Source organism: Martes martes (genome assembly GCF_963455335.1).
Source record: "Martes martes genome assembly, chromosome: 10".
NCBI classification, from domain to species: domain Eukaryota; kingdom Metazoa; phylum Chordata; class Mammalia; order Carnivora; family Mustelidae; genus Martes; species Martes martes.
In genome coordinates, this window is record NC_137898.1 from 22,350,417 (window position 1) to 22,371,696 (window position 21,280).

The window sequence follows — 21,280 nt, forward strand, 5'->3', positions numbered from 1 at the left end:
GATGGAAAATACAGAGCCAAGAGGCATCATTTACTGTGGTTTTTTGCTTGTGATCCTGAATGGGTACACACCATGGTCTGCCGGATGGAGCTAGCTGAAGCATTTATGGAGACCTGTTACCAGATGTATCAGTTTAAGGACTGGGCTGACCCCAGAAAATGTGGACTTTAGCATTAACCCCAAAACTACCCATAAAGACATGGAAGTCTGGCCTGAAGACAGTATCAGTCTGCTAGGACTAGCGACAGTGGAGAGCCTTTTCTGTAACTACTGGCTCAGTGGGGACAATAAATTCCAGGACCAGGGATGGGAGATCCTGCCGTGCTTCAACAAGTATGCCAGCATCCGTTTAGGTGACTGTCCCTCAGTTGGTAATGTTCAGAATCCAATCACAAGAGACAAGATGGAAAGTTACTTTCTGGGAGAAACTCTAAGTACATACATTTTCTGTTTTCTGATGACATGGATTTCCTCAACCCTGATAAATATGTGTTAAATATAGAGGGTCATCTCCTGCCCATCTGGACGTCAGCTTGAAAGCTTTGGAACAACTCCCAATCATGAGACTTTTCTGGATAGAACATTGTGTATAGTAGAATTTTTCTTTTTTGAAGATTGTAGATTGGCAAGCCAGTTGCATATGCATTAAAATTAGTCATCCTTTGACTTTTAGCCCAGCTGGTTACTGTGAGCTACACAAGTTCCAGCTCTGGGCTGAAGATGACAAGTCCAGTGGGACAGCTGGAGTCCAGGAAATCTTGGAAGGCCAGGTACCGATGGGTTTTTCAGGGCCGGTGGTTTTGAATCCATTCTCATGCATTTCTTTAGGTGGTGATTCAGGTTGGCTTCAGGATTTGTTTCTGTGCCCATGCTTTCTACATCAGGACCACTGCGAGTAATAAGAAAGAATAAAGTTAGCCAAATTTTGATTTATAGGAAACAAAACAAAAACTACCAGTAACACGAAATCCTGCCAAACAGCCTGATTCGTGTTTTCAGTTAGCTCCTTTGCCCGGGGGTGGGGGTGGTGTGGGGAGCTGCACTGCTGTTGGGAGAAGAGAGGGGCTTATAGCTGGTGACAGAGTTGAGGCACTCTGGCAGTGGAAGCAAATGGGGAAGGCAGAAACAGACTAAATATGCCCTGTGGAAGAACATGGCTCTTGTTGAGTTTGGGCAGCTTGTGATTTAAAAAAGATATTAAGGAAAAAATAATTGGGTGCAATGCCAGTGACACTTGCCAGTGTCATTCTCACTATTAATTGAGTTACATACTGTGCCCAATAAAGTTTTAACAGAGCGAAGCATGGCAAATTTGTAGACCCAGCAGGTTGCTTATTGGGGCTGCACAGCCTGGTTTTTGCGATGAGTATGGAATGATGGGCTATCAGCTTTACATTTACCCTCCAGCTGGCTGTCTCTGTTGTTTTAAAGAGCCAAGCCAGGTGATATAGGCAGTGAGTGAAAGGAACCCAAAATTCCATGCAGTTAATAATGAAAAAGGGGTTTAATAATGATTTTTTGGTTAGAGAAGTACTGTCTCAGAACAGTAGAAAGGCCTTGGACAGTGAATAAAAACTCAGATTCTGAAGTTGGTGAGATCTGGTGTAATTGTTTGAATTATTGTTCTGTTCTAAAGATATTCTTCCCCTGTTGCACTGGAAACTATTATACTCTCCTTTGACAGTGACGTTGGGCTTAGTTGTGGGACCTGCTTTGTTTGGAATGTTAGCACATGTGATGGGAGCGGAGGCTTGGAATATGCTTGGGTCCTTGGACCTGCCCCTTTGTGCTTTGGTTATTTATCACAGGAAAGATGTGGCCCTGGTAGCTACTCTCCTTTCAGCCTGGGATCCAGGGTAAGATAATGGAGCAGACCTACCTGCAGCCTGAAGTTAAACCACTCAGCGGAGGTGGCTTATTAGCAGAATCACAGTTGACCTGCAGAATATTGACGCTGTTGTTAGTAAGTTATCGAGAGTGTGGGAGTGGTTTGTTATGTGGCTGGCACGGTCACTTGGGTACAAATACTCTCTCGGCTGCCCTCAAGTAGTTTAATTCTGGCAACACACCACTCTCTTTAGGCCTTAATGGCCTTATCTGCAAAATGGGCAGCGTAGTAATGACCATACAGGTAAGCATTAAATGAAATAATGCATATGTGTGTTTCATTATACCTTGTACTCAATAAACATTTGCTCTTGTTAGAGCTATAAGTAAAAATAATGATAGCTATAGTTTATTGAGCACTTACTACTCTGTGCCTGGAGCTAATGCAGATATTTTGCCTGTTTGGTCAATATTTGATAGATATTCCTTACAACTCCAAGAGATAATTATCCTTTTATCATACTATATTAATACCACAGGTATTATAATATTAATACAATTTTCTCATCTTACAAATGAATGCTCAGAGAGGTTAAATAACTTGCACAAAGTTGCACAGATAATAAGTGGCAGAACTGACTCTTTCTAGTCTGCTTTACCTTGTGGCTTATGTTCTCTTCACTATGCTAGAGTACTTCACTCATCTTTAGGAGTACAACTAATGTCAGTATAGTGCACCATGCTTAATGAAGCACTTTCACATTATCACATAAGGTCCTTTGAGTAACCAAGTTGGACCTACATCAGTGTGGCCCCCTAGAGATTATTTTATCTTTTCACTTTGGAATCCTCACAGGCAGTTCCCCCTCATTCAGTAGTGCAATGTGGTCACCTTAACATCACATCTGCTTAGAAGGGCAAATGTGTTTAGAGCCAGTAGGGCTAGCTTTTCTTAGAATGGTAGACCATGTCCTTCTTAAGTCCTTCGGTAGATAAGTGGCCCTATATTGTGAAGGTAAAGGCTATAATTAGACCTTTTTAGTTTTGAGGTCATCAGAGAAAAGCAGCCTGTTTTCCTAATCTGTAAAGAAGGTGGGTAGTGGTTTTGGATCTGGGAGGCAGAGGGTAAAGAGCCAAGAGTACTCTGGTATTCTGAGGCCAAATGGTTTCCCTGGAAAGTAGCTACGGGTGTTGGTTATTCGATCTATAACTAACAGAAGTCCAGTTGTTGGGTGGGCAGAGCTCTAAGGGGGCTGAGACTCACTTCTCTTGAAGAATCAGTGTGCTAGAATCTGAGCAGTGAAATATCACAGTAATGGGTCCATAGCGACCTTGGTAAAGAACCAGTTCCAGCAAAGAGATTCCAGCAAAGCACATCTGCTGAAGGACCAGACTCTATTTTTCATACCCTTGACTACGAAAAGCCTTTTTTATGGGTCTTTAAATCCCTTGAGTTCCTTGGATAATTCATGGAAATGAGGAACTTCAAGAGGGAGATACTGGCTTTATTGCTAATAAAGCTAATAGAAATGATGTGACTCTATTTGTATCACCAGTGTGTGTAGCTGTTTATTATGTACAGTTGGGGAAACCAAAGCTTGGAGGCATGCCCAGGGATTTATAGTTAAAAAGTGGTGACACCAGCACTCAGATTCTGGTCTTTTGATTGTGTTTGCTGCAGTTCCTGCCTGGTTCTCTCCATCTGCCCCAATGGAAGAGTCTAAGTCTAGTACTTAGAGTAGTTGCCCTACATATGTCAGACATATATAAGGCAATGTATAAGTGGCAATGTGTAAGTTTAACAAGATTTATGTGAAGTTTAACAACAACTTCAAAAAGAATATTGGATACTTCTGTTTTATAGTTGTTTTTCACCTTGTAGAGTTTCTTACTGACCACTTTACCTCAGTTGGTCCTTATAGTCACACCCTTTCCATAGCTTCCCCCTACCTATATCTGTCTCTTCTTTTTTTACATCTCTGTTTTTCTTGAGAACAAAACACAAATTCCTTTTATTATCTCATGGTTTTCTTTTTTGTTCCCTTGGCTCTTACATTCATATACTCAGGGGTTCACCTTGTATCCCAAAGACTTATTGGGTTATTTTGCCAACAAAGTCAGTTCTCCTCCTAGGAAAAATTCTGTTACCAGCTCTTAGGACAATTGTTTCATGTATCAAGTGATACACGCATCTTCCTTCTTGAGGAATTGTTGTGTTCCAGGGACTGTTCTAGGTGTTGGGAATATACCAAAGAATGAAATAAAATTTATGCTTTCATGGAGGAAAATAAACAAGAGCGCTTTGGCATATAAGATGGTGAAAATACCACAAAAGAAAAAATAAAGCATGGTAAGGGAGTAAGGAGTCTTGAGGGAGAGTGATTATTCCATGGATGTTTTGTATAAACTGACATGTCAGAAGGAAGTGAGAAAGTGAGCTATATTTCCAGAAAGAGGAAACATCAAGTGCAAAGGTCCTGAGTGGAAGTCTGCTTAGCTGTTTCAGGGAAGACCAAAGAGACCAATGTGGTTGTAGCAAAGTGAAGGAATGGGAGTAGGGTGGGGTATAACTGGATATAATTCATATCATGAAGAACCTTGTGGGTCATGGGGAAGGAATTTGGGTCTACTGAGTGAAATAGGAAGCCACTGGAATGTTGCGATGGAGGAGTGAATGGATCTATGTTGCTAATGGATCTCTCCAGTTGCTATCTTGAGAACAGCTGCTAAAAACCCACAGGTATAAGTAGAGAGAGAAGTTGGGAGATAGTTATAGTAGTCCAGATGAGAGTTGAAGGTGTCTTGGTCCAGGGACATTGTGGTGGTGATAGTGGTAAGAAATGGTTGGATTTTCTATATATTTGAATGAATGAATGTGATGCTGGCAGAATTTGCTGACTGGTTATCTGTAGTTACTTGAGAAAGAAGTGATAAAGATGTCTTGGGCTTTTGGGATGAGCACCTTGAAGGATGGGGTTACCATTTGTTAAATAGGAAAGCCTATGCAAGGCGTGTGCTTGGTGGAGGAAGTTGAGAAGCTTGCTTTTAAGCATACGTAGCCTACAGACATAAGCATGCAGATGTTAGTCAGGCAATGGAATATTCTAGGCTCAAGTTCAGTAAGGAGGTCTGTACTAGAGATAGAAATTTGGCAGTGGCTTTTAAGAGCATGACATTAAGGTGACATTACCCAGGAAATGGGGCATATTTAGAGAACACAGATGAAGTTTGGGGCATTGCAAATCAGAAGGTCTGGGAGATGAGAATGCAGCAAAGGACTGCCTCTTCTCTCCACTATATACGTACTTTCCAACAAGTAGTCATTCATATGTATGCAGGGTGAATATAGTGTTCAGTCTATACCTGAGTTTTGGTGCCTATGTAAAATAGAACTTTTATAACTGTAGGCACATAGCAGACATGTAATAAAAGTTGAATGAAGAGCAAATAAAAGAATGATTGAATCACTTCGTCTTTCCCATACTTTCTGAGGGGCACAGTTAATCTTTTTAGCATATGATTTTATGGTGTTTATTGTGCCTTTGTGGACTGGACTGCTCTCCAGACTACTGGAGGAGAATATTGGCCCTGCATGTGTGCACTTCCTTATCCCACCTGGGATGGACATGGGGTGATCTGTTTAGGCAGAGCCCTCTGTGTGTCAGAAAGCCTGCTTAGAACTAGTAATATCACCACTTTGGGCAAATGCTGAGACATATCATTCCAACTATAAGTAGAGAAGGGATTTTCTTTTCAGGGGGATTGTTTAGAGAATTGAGCTCTTTTGCTGAGAGCCCTGCAGCCTGCCTAAGGCAGGGCACATAGGCGAAAGATCAGATTCTCTCCTGACCCTATGAAGAAATGGCTTTCAATTTGCCAGTCCTGCAGGAGAGGCAGCAACTCTGAACACCTCCCCAGTGCCTTTCCATCGGGAATGCACAGCTGGCCATGCTGATTGCTTGCCTTTCTTTTGATTAATATCCTCTTGGTGTTGAAATGCATTTGGATTCCAGCTGCCTCATCTTATAGATTTCAATTTAGAAGCAAAAGGAAAATACAATAGGATTCTTATATATAGAAATTTTAAATATCACCAAACAGCCTCCCTCCTGCTCTTTGCCTGGCCCTGCTCTTTCTCTGGAGAGCAGGACTTTTATTTCTTTGTGGGTGCTGGAAGCTCTTGGGCACCAAAGCCCAGGGAGCTCCCATCTGCAGTCCTGGTGCATCAATAGAGGGGATGCCATTTCTTTTTTCACCCCCCCCCCCATTTCAGATTCTTTTCATAAGAGAGGAAACACATGCCAGCATGTCTACTTCTACTGAGGGACTGGGGAGGAATCTTTTTTTGTTTTCTTTACTTCCTTACTTGACTCTCTCCTTGGGAGGACAAATGGCAAATAAGATCGTTCCAAGTTACCAGTGGGTCTTCCAAGAGTATGTCAGAACCAGACTCTGTCCTTTTGTTCTCTCTTGGAGAGCTTCCCTTTCTGGTCTGCTTTTGGTACCTGATTAGTAGGCGCCTGCTTTATTCAGGCCTCTTATTTTCTCTCTTCTGGGCTCTCTGACTGTAATTGGGTGAAGCAGTTCAGAGCAGTGGTCCAACCATGACTTCTATCCCAGGTATATCATATAAGTGGGCCCTCTAATTTGATGCTGACTTTATCAAGTGTTGGCCTCAGTTGGTTAGAACTTGGAAAGGGGAGAGCTTTGGTTCTCTAGAGTCCCAGATAATGGGCATTAAGCCTCAGGGCCTCACTGCACAGCCATAGTCCATACAACCAGGACTGGGAAACTCTTGCGGGCAGGTGATAAAATCTACAACATAGCCAGTGACTCATGTTATTTGTGGAATGGTTTTTGTTGTTGTTGTTTTGTTTGTTTTTAGTTTTAGATGTAGAGTTCAGGAATTCATTAGTTGCATATAACACCCAGTGTTATACACTGGGTGCCCTCCTTACTGCCCATCACCCAGTTACCCCATGCCCCCACTAATGGCTTTTAAAAAAAATAAAGATTTTCTCCCTGGAAATTAGGATTGAGGGAAACTTACTAGTAGCATTTATACTCCAAGGTCACATAATATTTGGGTTGGGATAGTCATTATGGGGATACATACATACCGAACACTGAGAGAATAGAACTCAGGGGAATGTGGTTGGGACAGAAATGAAAAGTGAGAAGACTTCGGGGGAAGAAGAGGAAAGCAGGAAGCCGAGGGAATGACGGGGAGAGAGAGAGTAGCTAGGTGTCCCTTGGAGCTGCTTCTGTTTCTGCTGCCGTTGAGGTTTGTTGGCTCAGTTTTTCTTGAATACCCATGAGATGTGAATATTTACCACAAACTCCTCTTTTACTTGAGCTAGTTCAGGAGGATTTTTTTCCTTTGTAACTTGAAGTTTTCTATAAAGAACTCTTACAAGTAAAATGGACTGGATATTATAGCAAAGGTAGGACAATTGGATTCAGTCCAAGCAGAAACTTCAGGAAGGAGCCATCTAAGCTTTGTGAGATACGAAACAAATAGTCCTCTGGTATCTCTGCAGGGGCTCATAGATGCATCCAAAGATAGATGCCTGGCTCACACTCTCGCTCACTCAGCATTTCCCTTCATTGCTTTCTCTGTTCAGGTAAGAGTGCCATGAATATTGAACCTGTAGTAAGCTGAATTCTGATTATTAATTGTTCTTACTAGATTTACAGAATGTTGTTACCTGGAAGGACCCATTCTGGCCTGTTGGTCTCTTGAGGAATCTTGTGTGGTACAGCACTTCTGGTCCTCCTGGCCTCAATGCTGCAGCAACCAGCGAGGTGGCTTCTGACCCTGCAGGCACTATTGGCAGCATCTCTCCTCATGCTTGTGTTACATGCCTCTTGCCTTCCACCCCAGGACTTCTCTGTTGATGTTGAGGTGTAATGTGATATATGGTGCCACAGGACGCTAATCAGTTCACATGTTACGTGTCACCTGAAAGTGCTAGAAGTTAATATCTAGTAAGGCAGATCTTTTCTGTTGGGAGAAGGACACCAGTGGGTAAAGTCCACCATATTGCCCCTCCCCCCCCACTGCTAGGGACACAGAGTCTTGAGACTCATTTTATATTAGAGCTTTTCAAATGGTGGTTCTGTAAGACAGAGCAATTAGTTGTACTCAGCAGTGGCCAGCTTGATAATGTATCTTCACAGCTTTTACCCTTCTTCCTTGCTTTACCTTCCCTTGTCACTCACTCCTGTTGCATGTGTTGCAACTCCAGATGCAGTAGGATCCTACAAGCCTCTGCTTCAGGCTCTGCTTTCCAGGCTAAGGTTCCTAAAGAACATGGGCCTCTCATTACTTTTGAGGGTGTGGGTTACCAGCATTTGTAGTTACCAGAAACAAAATTAATAAACATGGCCTTATGATCTTAAAGGGAGAAGAGATTTAATAGGTTGACCAGAAAGGATATGACACGATGTGCACAGCAGAACTCAAGGTGATTTTCTGTGTGAGTGGGTTTTCTTTCTCAGCCATGGGTATAAGCTGCTTGTCCTTCTAGAGCACCCTCTCAGACTAGGGCTGGAGAAGGGATCAGAGATCAGGATGTACTGGTTGGTTGGTGTGGGATGCTCACTGGGGCACCCTAAAAGTCTTTTTTGTTTTTCTTAATCGATGTGCTGAATGGGATCTGGATGGTGGAGGTACTCCCTTAGCCTCTTTATTGCCAATTAGTAAGATCCTCTTTGGGTGACTTCGGCCAGCATCAAGATTATCAAAATACTGTCAGCACTGGAAGTCACAGAAATATAGCATGCATCAGGAATTAGTGGTGAAAAATTAGGGAGATGTATAATTTGTCAGAGACTGACTCGTTTGTGAAACCATTTTCCTTCCCAGGAGTACGGAGAGATTGCATTCCCAGCCTTCCTCGCTGTGAGGTGGGGCCGTGTGGCTGAGTGCTGGCCAGTAGAATGTGGGCAGATGGTAGGCAGTTCTAGGCTTCACCCACCTCCTGTGAGTGATTTTCCATTCTTTGTCCCCAGTTTATAGCTAAAGGGTTTCCTTGGACAAATTCTGAGACTTAGAAGACTGGAGCCCCAAGATGGAAGGAGCTTGAGTCACCAAATGACCTATTCCCTCGCAGTTAACCCATACTAGACATGCTATGAGAAATGGCCTATTTCTCTGTTAAGTCACTTGGATGTTGGAGTTGTTTGTTGTAGCATTTAACCTTCTTTGACTGATATTTAAGTGTTGCAGGGGTGGTTATTGTAAACAAAATGTTTCCCTACTGATTGGTCTTTATAGTAAACATACATGGGAATGTCACTTGCGAGTAGGTGCTGGCAAACAATATTATATTTAATGGGCCTTTTTATTTCCTACAGTAACCCACTCTCATCCCTGATGGGGAAGGTTGCTGAAAGCAGTTGATGGGGAAGGTTGCTAAAAGTGTTTCCTTGGGCACGAGGGAATGTTTTATGATTATAGCCAAGGGCAAGTGAGTGTCTGTGTGCATGTACGTGAGTTTTTGTGTGTGTGGTAAGCACTGAAACAAGCCTCTCCAACCATTATAAAACCTAAAACCTTTGTTTCTTTTCTTCTCACCCTCTTCTCTCTTTCCCCTACTCCTTTCTTCCCTGTCCCCCTTCCATTTTATTCCTTTCTTCCCTCCCTTCTCCTCTCCTTTCTTCCTTGAACATTTATCGATACTTAATCTGTGCTGGGTAGTAGAATATACTAGCTTATATTCTATGTATGTCAAGTACCAGGAACTCTTCTTCTTACCAGTAATTAGAATCTGTTTGAGTCATGAGAGCAATGCAACTTTTCGGCAGATAGAATCTTAGGAGGGCTTACTGGTATGGTTTCCTAATCTAAGCTTGACTCAGAGAACAAGGCTTTCATAGAAAAGATTATATAAGCTTTAAAATTACAATAAATTCTCACTCTCTCGTCAAAACACCATACCCATCCACATCCATATGTCAAGATGTGGGTGTAGGGAACATTATTTCTATCTTGTGAGAACAGCATCCTCTGTTTTTGATATCCACATAGGCTGGGATCAGACTCCCACAGCTTTTTCACTCCCTCGATCCCACTGTGTTATATAGCAAGGCTTGATTATCTGTATTTTGGAGAGGTAAATTAATTTTTAAAAGGGACACCTTCTGGACTGTATATGCACTGTGTAGATATTCAGAGAGTAAAGACTTGGAGTAGAGGAGTGGCGGGCCTCATGCCTTCGTTTTACAAATGAAGTGGTGACTCTCTGATGAAGTTGAAGAGGTGTCACAGGTCGTGAAGGGGCAAGTTGCTCTTCTGGGTCTAGAACTCTGATCCTGTGAACAAGAGAGTAGTGGACCAAGGTTGTACCTTTATGTCCCTCTCCTTGTTTGTAAAACAGAGACATCGACATTTCATTTCATTTCCCTGCACAGAAGTGTTTTCTGCTTTCCCAGTATGTATGAAGGACATACACAGACCCTGAATAAGGGCATGGAGCCGAGCTCCCCTCTTCCAGTTAGGAGCAGCCATTCTGAATCATGCTTGATCAAGAAGTCAACTTTGTGAGATGTCAGGGTTGGCAGAATACCCTGTTACCAGCGTATTACCTTTAATAATCAAGCTGGATTCTTTCTGACTGAATGTAGTGATTGAGTCAGGGAGTGGTCACATGTTTTAAGCATGATCAGTCAGAGCATTCCATGACACTTGATGTGATGCCTTCATTTTACAAAGGAGAGTGGGGACACTCAGACAAGAGAGGAGATACGATATTTTCCTTTTGGGGGATCATAAGTAATAAAGCTAATATATGTTGGAGTTATGTGGTAATTCTTAACCTCCTTATGAAAAGAACGAAGCCAACTCAGAGGAAAGCAGAGCTGAGTGATGGTGAAAGTGGGCCATGATACCATTTGAGCACCTAGAACTGTCCATGTCTAAATTTCTGGGCTTTTCAGCTATGTGGGTTAATTAATTTGTGTGTTTGTGTAACCATCTGAATTGTCATTGGTGGGTGGAAGAGGCCTGGTTAATACAACCAGAAGCCAAAGTGAGCGTCGCATGTAACTGTAGTGCTTTATGAAGTCTTGCAGTTCTTCAGTTTTTACCCTGTGAGGATTTCTATTTAATTAGCCACAATATAAAAAGTGAGTAATTGCTTATGGGGAAACCTGGCTTTGGTGACCTCTGGGTTGATTTTCATGAACTCCTTTCATTTTCTAAATCCTTGAAGGGGGGCCTTCAGTAGTGACTCAGTTTTGTGTCTTGGTAGTTTGAGAGAACAAAACACTTCTGTGTTCCCTTAAAATGATCTGAGCCGTGTTACCACCCTTGCAATTTCCTTCTGAGTTTGCCTTCTCTTTTTGTCAAGCCCTTGAAACAGCAATAAATTAAACTAAGCATCGATAAACACATTTTCCCTCAACTTACATTTCTAGTTGCCAGAAATCATTTCTCTTTGGTCTGTTGACAGGTAACAGGCATGATTCCAGCATGGAATACACTGTTGAGTTATTGATTTTTCTGTGATAATAGTAATAGAAATTTATTAAACTATCACCATGTGCTGGGACCTATGACTTACTCACAAAGATTACTTTTCCTTAAGAAGCACTCCTAGGCTTCTTGTGAATGTCCATGCTAATTAAAGTCTAAATCCCTTGGCCTGTTTGGAGTATAAAATTTTCTGCAATCTGACCTGCACCTTTCCTTCCAACCTTATTTCTGTCTCTGTCCTTCAGTCATATTGAATTGCTTGTGTTTCCAGAACATACATCTTGCATTCCTTTTACTTTGCTTTTATTCATGATGTTTCTTTTGCCGGCAGTGTCCTTTTTCTGGTCTTCCTCCGTATGTCCAAATCACTCATCCTTCCAGGCCAAGCTGGCATGCCACATTCTCCACAAGGCCTTTCTTGATAACCTCAATCGGAATGAATCCCTCTCTGCTTGGAATTTGGCAGCCCAGTGTATGTGCTCCTCTCTTACCAACTGCCACACACCGCAGTGCTCAGACAGCCCTCACGCCCACAACCGCCACAGTCACCCATCCCAGTCTAATGTTTCCCAGTACAAAGGTAGCTGTCACCGATCTCTGTCCCCATAATAAAGCTATGAGGTGCCAGAGTCAGAATTTAGCTCTAAGCTGTCTGACTCCAAAGTTGGAAGTTTTAACCACTGTACTTTATTACTTTTTCCTATGGCACATAATTTGGTATTTATGAATATGTCTTACTTTCAAGACTGGACTGTAAACTTCCCCCAGAGCAGGGTCTTCATTTAATTCATCTATATATGACCTTGTAAATGCTGAGTGGAGGGCCAGGCAAGTGTAGATGCTTAATAAATATTTGGATAGGGGGACCTGGGTGGCTCAGTGAGTTAAACATTTGACTCTTGATTTTGGCTCAGGTCACGGTCTCAGGGTCGTGGGAACAAGCCCTGCATTGGCTCTGCACTGAGTGGGGAGCCTGCTTATGATTCTCTCTCTCCCTCTCCTCCTGTCCCTCTTCACCTCAAAAAAAAATTTGGATAGATGAATGGGTAAGTGGAGATGTGCTTTTCAGCAGTGGTATATTTTACAGGAACTGAAAATTATTTATGATTGGTTTTAGAACTTTGGAAGCGGTAGAAGAGTCTTTTTTCTAATCGTATGTGATGTGGATATAATACTTAAATAATCTTGGAGAAGAGAACTCAGAAATACAGTGGGTATAAATGGAAAGATGATGGGAGAGTAATATTTGAAACAGAGAATACAGAGCCTGGATATGTAGTTATTTGAGTTATTATGTGATAATTTAAGCTAATGTATTAGAAGAGCACATGAAGATATAATAGACTTACAGCTCTCAGTCTGTCTTTCTTTCTTGATGTCCTGGTTCAGGGTAAAAATCCCTTACCTTTCACTTTTTTTCCCCTCAAAGCTGCTGACCCAACAGATCAGTAATTCTCAATCTAATTTTCTGGCATGACATTTACACTGATGACCCTTATGCAAACATTTCTCATGGGCAGATCATAGAGCATAGTTTTACCCTTCTCTCACTCAGCAGCATATGTCAGAAAACTAGCAGTAAGAGTAATAATATTTTAATTGTTATAATCATATTCAGATTCATAGAAAAAAGCATTTGATGATTTTGACATTTCAGCCACAACAAATGGATTGTGATCCTCTCTTCAGAAGAATGGGAGTACACTGCATTTCAGAACTTCTGCTATAAGCATTTTAAAGCCCAAGCAAGGTCTGTTTTATTCCAGGAATATGCCTGACGGAGTTGAGGGTGGTGCCAGAAAGGTGGGAACTTTTCCATTGGTTGCGACTAAGTCTCAGGGCAAGATTTTGGAAGGTCTTTTCCTTCAGAGGTTAGAAACTCATCAAGGAGGCAGGTCTTATATAAGCTAAAAACCTAAAGACAAATTAAATGTTACATTGGGTCAAATCAGTACATCATCTAGCCTAGAATTTTGTCCTGATGTGGATGTCAAGGCACGACAACAAATGGATTGTGATCCTCTCTTCAGAAGAATGGGAGTACACTGCATTTCAGAACTTCTGCTATAAGCATTTTAAAGCCCAAGCAAGGTCTGTTTTATTCCAGGAATATGCCTGACGGAGTTGAGGGTGGTGCCAGAAAGGTGGGAACTTTTCCATTGGTTGCGACTAAGTCTCAGGGCAAGATTTTGGAAGGTCTTTTCCTTCAGAGGTTAGAAACTCATCAAGGAGGCAGGTCTTATATAAGCTAAAAACCTAAAGACAAATTAAATGTTACATTGGGTCAAATCAGTACATCATCTAGCCTAGAATTTTGTCCTGATGTGGATGTCAAGGCACGACTAGGAAGGTTAGACTCTTTGCTCCACATTATGGATAATAATGAAATTGATTTAAACATTTTAAGGGCGTGGGCTGGGCATTATAATTCTTGAGTTTTGTATTATTATCTGGGTGTAATTATACACTATGGGAACTAACACTTACTAAAAAATCCTTCCATTAGATAAGCCGTGTATTGGACCATGATTTCATGTAATTCCCTCAACCACCCGATAAGGCAAGTACTTTTATCTACACTGAAGATGAATAAATTGAGGCTCCACAGCAATTCCCTGGATTCCCACATCTAGTAAGTCCATTGAAGAGAAGGAGGGGCTGTGTGGGAAGGGTAGAGAAGAGGGAATCCAGTGTCTCTGGAAGTGCCAGGACATCTCAGTCTTCTGTACCAAGGAGCTTTTGGTGTGAAGATGTGGAGATTTTGAAGTCAGACAGACCTAGATTAGAGTCACTTACTACCTCTGTGACTTTTTTGAGAATATAAATCAAATACTTATCACAGTGCTTGGCACACATGAAACAGTAAATGCTAGCCATAGTAACATTTGTAATTATTATTACAGGGTGAGATCTTGGGTCTGTTTGATACCAAAGTCTGCATTATACCTATGTGGACTCCCACATTATTTGTTAAATGAATGGATTCTCTCTAATTTCTTTTTAATAATTTCTTTTAATTGCTTACCATGGTTCTCTTCTCTGTATTTACATGCAACTGTAGCCTTAGTAGGAGCAGAGCCTCAGCCGAGCCCTAGGCTCAGAGTTTGATTTCCACCTCTGCGGATGGTCTCTATTCAGTTTTGCAATAGGTATATATTTTTGATTCCTGTAAAGGTTGCATTTTAGATACTGGATCCTTGGCTATCTGGAACTCGAAAGGGGTCTTCTTGCTTACCTTTTGCCTCCATAAAAGCAGAGACTTGCCATTCACCATTAAGACATCTTAATGAGTGAGTTTGGAGGATCCATTATATACTTTGTCACTGATTTTTACTTGTCAGTTTGCGTTTTTGTTCCATGTCAGGAAATTCTGTAGTTATTTATCTCTGTGGGTAGTAAAACTTTTGTGCTCTCTCATATAATCTTTGGGGCTTTTAAAACAAAGGTCAATGGATTTATAGGCTATAAAGACCCCTATTTCGATTCTTCCATAAAGCAAAGCTAAATTGATATTGGCTGGTCTAGACCTAGATTTGGTAGCTTGGAGAATAAGACTTTTGAGTTATATTCTGTATTTGAGTCTGTCAAAAACATTTCTCAAACTCAGATATTTAATATATTTAATTTTTAATTATTTATAATTGGAATATCTGCTTGACAGAGTAAGCATGAGACAATATAGTGTGATGAAGAGGAAAGATTTTGAAGGAAGGCACTGAGTAATGATGTATGGACGTGTTGAATCACTATATTGCACACCTGAAACGGATACACCACTGTTAACTATACTGGAATTAAAATAAAAAATAAAAAAAAAAGCACTAAACTCATAATTCAGTTCTTTTAGTTCTAAAATGTTACAGATTTATGTTACCCACACTGTGGTTGACAAAACTCATGTGGGTCTCTAGCTGCCCATTCTGCTACAAGTATGTCTTAGGACTTTCCTTTGTCTCTTGGGCATGGTTGATTTTTACCATTGCTTGGAATGGTAGAGTCAACATAGTTACACAAGAATGATGATCCTTGTAAATCCATCAGTTTACTTACATGTTAGCTTTATTGTTTCATTTGTACCTCCCCTCACGTTGATGAAGGAGCTTGACCAAATATTTCATGATTATTGTTATCTCTATTTTTAGATGAAGGTACTAAAAATAGAGAAAGCTACTTGCCCACATTTATATTTTTAACGAGCTGTGAAGCTTGAACGGCATCACCATGCTGAGGTCACTTATAGTGGGCCTTTGAAATACCCATGACTTTCAGGCAGGAAGCCCTGTGTTTCTGTTTCTGCAGGAATTCAGGTACCTGCCCAATTGTGATAAATGGGGCTTTTTTTTTTCCCCCCTTATCACTTCCATCCTTTCTTTCATGAGCCTGAACCAGCAAACATCTTGACGTTTTCTGAAACCTGTCATGCTGTTTCAGTTCTCTGTATTATCACACATATTGTATTTTCTGCTCTGAATTCCCTCTCTCTCTCTACTGCTTCCTCTGCCTGGAAAGCTCCTCTTCATCCTTCAAATACCTGTGCTACTGAACTTATACACAACAAAGTGCATTATACTTTGTTGGTTATTTGTCTCTCTTTCCTGCTATCCTGTGGCTGTTCAGATGGCTTGAACTGTTACCTATATTCCTAAGACTTGGCATTCAGTATGTGCTGAACAAAATTCTATTTATATTTCTTACTAAATATAAAATTCCGTAGTGATATACTTCATTGTCTTAAATACCATGTATATGGTGGAAACCAAATTTACGTCTCCTCACTCTTAAATTTCAGATTCATGTATTCACCTGTTTACTTGACATTAACACTTGGAATATCAAATAGACATTCTAAACTCAGCATGTCCTAAACTTAACATCCTCTGTTAGGATGACCAACTACCCTAGTTTGCCTGGGACTAGGGAGTTTTATGGGCCACAGGACTTTCAGTGAGAAAGTATCATGCCAGAATGTTTGGTCACCCTAACTCCCCATGGCTATAACTTCTGCTGTTCCAGATTACCTCCTTTATATTATTGTTATTATTATTATGATGATGTTCAGTTAGCCAACATATAGTACATCATTAGTTTTTTATGTAGTGTTCAATGATTAATTAATTGCATATAACACCCAGTGCTCATCCCAGCACGTGCCCTCCTTAATACCTGTCACCCAGCTACCCTGTCCTCCCACCCCCCCCCCCAAAACCCTCAGTTTGTTTGCCATTGTCCAGAGACTCTCATGATTTATCTCCCTCTCTGATTTCTTCTCCTTCAGTTTTCCCTCCCTTCCCCTATGGTCCTCCATGCTGTTCCTTATGTTTCACATTTGAGTGAAACCATATGATGATAATTGTCTTTCTCTGCGTCACCTATGTCTTTACAGCCCCATTCATGGCGCTCTGTAACAGTCTACTAATTGCTTAGTGTCATGTGCTCTTTCTTTTATTTTAAAAAAAATGTATTGGGTGCTTATTACTCTCAATAACCAGGTGGTAGTACATGCACACCTATAAATTGCTGTGTTTATTCATCTGTTTTTAATGCATATGCATACCCTGCCGTTTTACCTTCCTCTGTTATGAAGTAGAGAATAGGAGTTTTGTCAAACCAGAACCTCTATTGAAGTAATACAGTGAAACATCATCAAACCAAGTAAAAAAAGATCTGGATGTTTCCCTAACATTTTATTAAAGCAATTACTATCTCTAGACGCTATGGTGGATGGGAGGTGGTGTAGCACACACAGACACTCAACACCCAACTGGCAGCAGCTCTGTCCTCGCAGGTGCTCTGGTCAGAAGCTTTGGAGTCATCCTTAACTCCTTCCATACCCTCATGTCCCATATCCATACCCACACAGATACTCACCACACAGTTGGCACCACTCGCAGCCTTTCCCATCTCGATTGGCAGCAACTCCATCCTTGCGGTTGCTTAGGCCAGAAACTTTGCATTCATGCTGAATTCCTCTCCTTTTTCTCACGTCCCACGTGCAGTCTTTCAGTAAACCTTTTTGGTTCTACCTTCAAAATGTAGAATCCGATCTGGTTACCCTACTTAAAATTGCAGCCAGCAAACCATCTCCACTCATTCGTTTTCAGTCTCTCTCGCCCTTAGAGGGGCACTTACTACACACCTGTTCATGACGTTTATTATTTATTGTTTCTCCAGGGATTCTTTTTGGGTGGTCTGTTTTCTTCTCTGATATATCTCGTGTATAGGGCAGCGTCTAGTGTATAGTGAGTGCTCAGTGTGTATTCATTGAATGAATCTCCAAGTGTTAAAGTCAGAATTGAAGTTATTCTTCTTTCTACTGTTTGTTGAACACTTGTTATTTTTCAGCCATTGTTCTAGGTGCCTGGTATGTATTCTGTCATTTAATCTGCACTAACTTGCAGAGGTTGCCTTCATCTCACTTCACAGAGATTAACTGACAGAGATAGTGAGTGGCAGAGCAAGGCTTTGAACCTAGGTCTGTGTGACATCTGAACATAATGTTCAGCCGCTGTCATGTTGCCTAACACTGTGGCTAGCCTGATGATTCTATTTCAGTAAATCACAGTCTATCATGTTGTTGCTCACATCAGCATGTTCTAATTAGAGAGGAGCTGGTATCACCTGTAACATCTGTCTTTGTGAAGAGCTGTGGTGGATGTGGACCAATTAAAATGCCATAGAGCAAATAGGATGTTTACTTGGAATAAGTTTTGAACTTACTGAAGAGTACTGCTAATGAAAACATCACATTGAACAATTTCACAATAGTTTAAAACCCATTGAGCACAACAAGACAAGCATTGAGCTGTCTAGAGAGAAAGCTTGAGCAGTGTGGTGGAAAGAGAAACTATTTAAAAATATGACCATTTAAAAAATTTAGTTTGTCTCTCCTTCTTTTTTCCCATCCAAATAATTAAAGTTCTTGACTTGTTTGAAAATAGCTCAGATTTAATTTCATTTTGTTAAGCACCTCAATTTTTCAGCCCAGGATAAAAAGGCCATTAGCAAGTTGCGTTATCCGTTACAACCTCCTTTATAATATGAAATTTACATGGGAAATGCTAATTGGACGTTCATCATCGTAAAGATAATGATTTCTGTACTTTTGGTGGTGATAATTAAGATGAAAGATGAAAATGATATGTGGTGAAAGTCAGATTTTTTTTCATTTACCACTGGCTGGAGCGTGGGGAAGACATTCTGTTCTTTGCCTCAGATGGGTGACAGTGGAGGGCACAGCCAGGGGGTCAAGCAAGGGTATGTAAATTGGAACTGCCTTGATGTCCAGAAGTTCCTCAGTTACCTAATCCCAGGCGATTACTCCAGCTCCAGATGAAAAAGGTAAGAAATGCTGTATCTCTCAAAGACAGATGCATCTAAAAAGATCTCTTCCATTCTAGCCTGTTGTTTTATGGACAAGAGCTCCACTGAAGTGCTCTCTCATCAATCCTCGTTCTTTCCTATGGGGTGGAAATAGATGGCTGAAATTAAGAGTAATAGGTATGACTCCTGTAGGCTTCTCCACTGAGCATTGTTGCATCTCTTAGCTTGCTGATGTACTCAAGATTAACCTTTTGGAATTGACTCCAGATGAACAAGGTGTGGTCATGGTGGATAAGAAACCTTGTTTTATTTTCCCATCACGTTCCTAAAATGGTTTTAAGTGAAGCAGAAGCCACTGACTTTTCTGTATGCAAGGAATTGGAAAGGAGTTTAATTTATTGGAACTTGAGGAGAATGATGCAATCATCCTTTTAAGCAGATTTCTACTCATATGTTTTTCAACTAAATTGGAAAACATTTATTCGGCATCTACTGTAGTGTAGACACTGACCTTTTGTAGGTATTATTGTACCTATTGTAGGTATTGTTCCTACTGGATAATTATATCCACCCAAGAAGCTATGATTGATTAAAATTTATTTTATTTTATTTTATTTTGAAAGATTTTATTTATTTATTTGACAGAGAGAGACAGTGAGAGAAGGAACATGAGCAGGAGGAGTGGGAGAGGGAGAAGCAGGCCTCCCACCGAGCAGGAAGCAGGAAGTCTGATGCAGGGCTCTATTCCAGGACCCTGGGATCATTACTTGAGCCAAAGGCAGACGCTTAACCAACTGAGCCAACCAGGCACCCCCAAAATTAATTTTAAAGATGTACAGCCAAGGGGCACCTGGGTGGCTCAGTGTGTTAAGCCTCTGCCTTCGGCCCAGGTCATGATCTCAGGGTCCTGGGATCGAGCCCCGCATCCGGCTCTCTGCTCAGCGGGGAGCCTGCTTCCCCCTCTCTCTCTGCTTGCCTCTCTGCCTACTTGTCATCTCTCTCTCTTAAATAAATAAAAAATTAAAAAAAAAAAAGATGTACAGCCAAGTGTTGGACTTATACCCATTTGTGTCACTTGGATTTCCTGAATTCTAGAAATAAAACATCAAGAAGAGATTGTGTATTTATAGTAACTGTGAGATAAACAGCCCCAAAAGGGCAAATTAATAATCTTCCTTTAGACTCCTTGCTTCCACAGTACAGTTTGTTTTGGGATTTTTTTTTTTTTTTAAATTTCTTCATCCTTCAACAGATAGTTGCTGAATACCTACTATGTATTCAGGCACTGGGATATGAATCTGGTTTATGCTTAAAATTTGGTAACAGACACAACTTTTGAAATTCTCACATATTTTTTTCATTTACTTGAGTCATTTTAAATTGATACCATTTTAATATACAGTAGTGGGTTTTTTTTTCTTTTTCTTTTCTTTCTTAAGATCCTGTGGATCACCAGGATGCAAGGACATTGACCAGAGGCTTAGAAAAGTCTTGCCTTAGAAAGGGAGTTTGGGAAACTGGTGGTGGGTGGAGTTTTAGAACTTTCAGCATTGAATTGCATATTATGGTCCTTATGAGACAACTAATTGGACGACACTAGTGTTTTTATTTTTTATTTTTTTATTTTATTTTATTTTTTTAAGATTCTGTTTATTTATTTGACAGACAGAGATCACAAGCAGGCAGAGAGGCAGGTAGAGAGAGAGGAAGGGAAGCAGGCTCCCTGCTGAGCAGAGAGCCCAATGCGGGGCTCCATCCCAGGATCCTGCGATCATGACCTGAGCTGAAGACAGAGGCTTTAACCCACTGAGCCACCCAGGCGCCCTGAGAGTAGTGTTTTTAGTTGGCTTGCATTCATCCCTGACATGTGCACCAAGAAATAAGAGGGGAGGCATGATGGAAAACCTTCATGTTGTTAGCCTCCAGGTGGAATTTTTTTTTTTTTTTAAAGATTTTATTTATTTATTTGACAGACAGAGATCACAAGTAGTCAGAGAGGCAGGCAGGGAGAGAGGAGGAAGCAGGCTCCCCGCTGAGCAGAGAGCCCGATGCGGGGCTCGATCCCAGGACCCTGAGACCATGACCTGAGCCGAAGGCAGAGGCTTTAACCCACTGAGCCACCCAGGCGCCCCCAGGTGGATTTTTTGAAGGCCCCGTTGATTATTTGTTGTGTTGGTCATAGTGTTAAGTGCTTTCCTGTGTCAGTAGCCTCTTAATACTTGCTCTACTCTCTTTCCTGCCCCTATGTCCACAAAAGCCAGAGACATCCTCCTAAAACATAAGTCATATTATTTCCTCATTCTTATCCTTGGTCACACTTAAAATAAAATCCTGGTCCTTCGCTCACTTTCTGACCTCCTAACCCACCACGCTCTCCTTTGTTCATTGTGTTCCAGCAAGTCTCACCTCCAAAACACCTAGCATGTTCCTATCTCAGGATATTTGTATTTAGTGAAACATTATTTTGCCAGATATTTGTTGGGTTTATTCCTTCACTTCATTCATGTCTATGCTCAAATGTCACCTTCTCAGGGATACGTCTCTAGAAACTCAGATATCACTCTTTATCACTCTTTATTCTGAAACCTAGTCCGCTTTCTCTTTCTTTTTGATGCTGATCACTCCCTGGCATTCTGTGACATAATTCCGAGTTTA